Source organism: Lactuca virosa, chromosome 8, assembly GCF_052849685.1.
Source record: "Lactuca virosa cultivar CGN04683 chromosome 8, Lactuca_virosa_CGN04683_v6, whole genome shotgun sequence".
Classification (NCBI taxonomy): domain Eukaryota; kingdom Viridiplantae; phylum Streptophyta; class Magnoliopsida; order Asterales; family Asteraceae; genus Lactuca; species Lactuca virosa.
The window spans coordinates 8,222,536-8,226,701 of record NC_136433.1 but is presented as its reverse complement, the minus strand read 5'-3'; the positions used below and the strand labels follow the sequence as shown (position 1 = coordinate 8,226,701).

Here is a 4,166-nt window from a genome sequence, read left to right as displayed (position 1 = left end):
AAACAACGAGTTTTTATTAAAAACCGGGCTTCGCTGGAGCAGCGTTTCCGAGCCGAAAGCTTTTCTTCTCGGAGCCGTCGGGTGCTCCGGGGATTCCTTCTCGTGCTAGGGAGGTTCCCTAGACTTGGGGGGGGGGGGGTTTAGGGAGGCTAGAGAGAAGTTAGAGAGAGAAAGAAAGGCCTATGGTGTGAAGAAAATATGAAGAGTTCACCCTTTATTTATAGGGATTTTATAGTAAAGTAGCCCCTAAGTTTCGTCCGTATCTTCCGCGTACGAGCTCTGTTTTCTACGTTCTTTATATCCACGCGTTGGTATTTACGAGTACTACAACTTTCATTTAGACCCCGTCGGCTAATTCTCCTTCTATCTCAGGTTTACAAAAACTGTATCGTATTTCTCGCGCACGAAGAGTAGCGACTAAGCTTCGTCCATATCTTTCGCATACGAGCTCCGTTTCCGACGTTATTTATATCCACGCGTTGGTATTTACGCGTAATACAACTTTCATTTAGACCCCGTTGGCTAATTCTCATTCTATCTCGGATTTTACAAAACTGTATCGAATTCGCCGCGCTCGAAAAGTAGAGACTAAGCTTCGTCCATAACTTTCGCATACGAGCTCCGTTTTTTACGTTATTTATATCCACGTGTTGGTATTTACGAGTACTACAACTTTCATTTAGACCCTGTTGGCTAATTCTCATTCTATCTCGGATTTACAAAACTGTATCGAATTCGTCGCGCTCGAAAAGTAGAGACTAAGCTTCGTCCATAACTTTCGCATACGAGCTCCGTTTTTGACGTTATTTATATCCACGCGTTGGTAAAAATAAAATCTACAACTTTCCTTTTCATTCCACCGGCTAATTCTCGACCGATCTTAAATTTAACAGTAGAAGGTGATTACACTATCAAATATCCGCGTAAAATTCATAACTTTTACATACGGACTCCGTTTTCGTCTGTCTTTTTGTCGTTGAGTTCCTATTAATGAGATCTTCAACTCTCATTTAGGTCGCGTAAGCCAAAAACCGCTCGAACTAAAATTCGAGTTTCGGGCCGTGCACTGCTATGCCAAATCTTAGAAAAATCATAACTTCCTCATACGAAGTCAGATTTGGGCGTTCTTTATATCCCCGGAATCCTTGTTTCGACCACCACCACTTTATGTAAAGATATCGGGTTTATCTCACACTTTAATTTTGACGCTTATTTTTATTCTTTATTAATTATACCTTTATAATTAAGTATAAAGCACATAAATTCACATAATTCACATAATACTCAAATAATTCATTTTTATTACTTCAAAAAGAGTTACAATAGTTGACCTAGACTATTACATCATCTATTAATGCTTAGCCCCGAAACCCGGGCGTTACAACAAGGTCGGGATCTTCAAGCTCCAATGCAACCAACACTTCTCCAATGAGCTCCTTCTTCTACAAGATGCACCAGGAACACTCCAAAACACTTAAAAACACCTTTTTTTCTCATAAGGCTCAAACTAGGGTTAGGGTTTCAAGGAAGGACGTTGAAAGGGTGGAGGCTGATAATGGAAAGGGTTTGGGGAGTTAAGGAGCTTAAATAGGGCTCAAAACCCTCAAAGTAGGGTTTGGAATCTGATCGCGTACGCCCAATGTACTAGGTTGGGCCTCTGTGATTGGTCTTGTCTAGTACGCCCAACGTGCACAGTTTAACCCAAAACCATCCTAACTTTAAATGGTCATAACTTCTTTGTTCCAACTTCAATTTTGACGATCTTTATATCCACAGAAAGGTGTTGAGGAGCCCCACAATATTATCTAAATATCTTGGAATGAAAACTTCTCGCACAAAAATCCATATTTCATGCAAGAACCCGGCCTATGAGTTTACCCTTTTTACCCTTCGGCCCAAAACAAAATTCAAGGGTTAAATCTCTTAACTGTTATTACTTCCTTCCACAAGGACTAAACTTTGCCTCTTTAAAGTCCAAAGCCTTACACAATCGACTTCCAGCCCACGGCCCAGAAATAGCAGGAAACAAGATGTTCCACTTTGGAAGAGAGAACGTTTGAAGATTGAAGATTTGAATATTACACATCACATTCGGTTTGCATTAGAATAGCTATGTTGAATTCTTATGTTGTTGTGTGCTTATTTTCCGCTATGAGTAACTAATCATTAGGCTTTTGTTTAGTGTAGATGAACCCGAATAGTATGTGCTAGTTTCTTATATTTGGATTTTATGAAGTTTGTTAATGCACGTGTTTGATTATCATTACCTAGCGTGTTAAAGTTTGCATCTTCGTTGCTTTGATTCAAGTTAAGTGTAGTTTAATGACCAATTGATTTGCATGAACTTGTTTACCTAGTAGTTTATGATCATTAAATTGCTAGAGCTAGGATTAATCACATCTTAGATTGAGTAATAAAGGTAACAACTTTAACTGTGTTGGAGAACATAAATTTGATCATAATTGTGTTTGGTAATTCTTGATCATATATGATTATCCAGATATATCTTACATAGACCAATTATCATTAAAAATCAATTTTGTGTTTGCTTGTGTATGATCATTACATAAGTATTTCATGAATTGGTTAAAATATTAGGAGATTGGATTAAGAATGCTAATTATATTTAAATTTGCAACCAAATGAATAAATCCATACTTAGAAACTACACATAGGAAAAAGGGGGATTTGAAGCTAAACGGAAGTGTCTTCTTAATCTTGTTTACAATCATTTATTTTAGTTGAGTGTTGATTTTTAAGTTAATCTGAACTTACAAAATCAGATAAAACTCCTTCTTTACTTATTGCTTTTAGATTAATTTTTAGTAATTATTTTATTAGCTAAATCCGTTCCCTGAGTTCGATACCCAGCTTACCTAAACTATTCTAAAAATTTGACCAGGTACACTGCCTAAGTGCAATTCGTTAGTTAAGTAGGTTAGGATTATAAATTTCAAACTATGTAGTATATAAATTTCACACATCAAGTTTTTTGGTATCGTTGCCGGGGTACAGTTATTTTAGTTGTTAATATAATTTCTTTAGGTTAATCGATCTTTTTTGTGGGGTAAAAACCACAGAAAGTTAATTTTCTGCAATTTTTTTTCTGTTTGTTCAGTTCTCACGACGTGAGGGATACCTCTCACGAGTTGAGTTTAGTGTTTTCCAGTTTTTCGTTCATTTTCTTTCTAGTTTGTTTTTACACATTTTTATTTTGTTTTATTTTAGTGATTTATGACCTAAGGATCCAGAACTCCAATAATTCCACCACTCAAAAATCTAGAATCGGCTTTCCACAAGAAGAAGGACAAGAAGGTCGACGAGTCAAGTAGCACTTTTCAGTCCAAAAAATTTGAGTTTTTTGAGAAGACTCCAAGCACGAAAAAAGTAAGATACGAACCAGAAACTTCTACCAATGAATATTCACAAGAAGAAATAATAAGCGAGGTCGAATAAATGGCGAACATAGCAGATATGACGGTGGAGGAGTACAAGAAGAGGTTGCGTAACAACAACAGGCCGGGTCTTGTACCACCCAACATTCCAACAACTGCCAACTTTGAACTCAAGGGGAATATTTTAGCCATTCTTAAAGATATCCCCTTCTTTGGGAAGGACCACGGAGATGCGTCCAAGCACATCGATGAAGTCTTGGATATTGATAAGTACTTCAATGTCTCAAATGTCAATAGAGATGAGCTTTTGCTAAGGATGCTTCTAGTAACGCTTACCGGAGATTCCAAAGTTTGGTTGAAGTCACTCGCACTTGGAGCTATTCGAACATGGGAAAATCGTAAAGAGGAATGTATTGAACAATTTAGTCATCCTTCAAAGATCTCAAAGCTCGAGAAGAAGATAGTCAAGTTCCAACAAGAAATGACAGAGTCATTATACGAAGCTTGGGAGAGGTACATGGGCCTTCTAATAAATTGTCCTCAACATGACTTGAACGTGCAACAAGAAGTCTCTATTTACTATGATGGGGTGAATGTTACAATAAGACAACTTCTTGATTCTCAAGGGCCAATAACTAAGAAGAATCCGTCCACGATTAAAGAATTGATTGAAGAATTCGCGAAACATTCAAGAGAATATCATAACCCGCACGAAGATGTTGCAAGAGGTAAAGGAGATGGAGGGAACGAGAACATGGTTGCAATCATGGC

At 37.4% G+C, this 4,166-nt stretch overlaps 1 non-coding gene across 1 annotated transcript; it reads right to left on the bottom strand.

Annotated features, from left to right (window-relative positions):
• Positions 1 to 3,840: 3,840 nt before the first annotated feature.
• On the bottom strand, positions 3,841 to 3,947 carry LOC145135098 (small nucleolar RNA R71). The gene has a single exon (XR_013719577.1). It is a non-coding gene; the product is annotated as a small nucleolar RNA R71 (small nucleolar RNA).
• Positions 3,948 to 4,166: the final 219 nt, after the last annotated feature.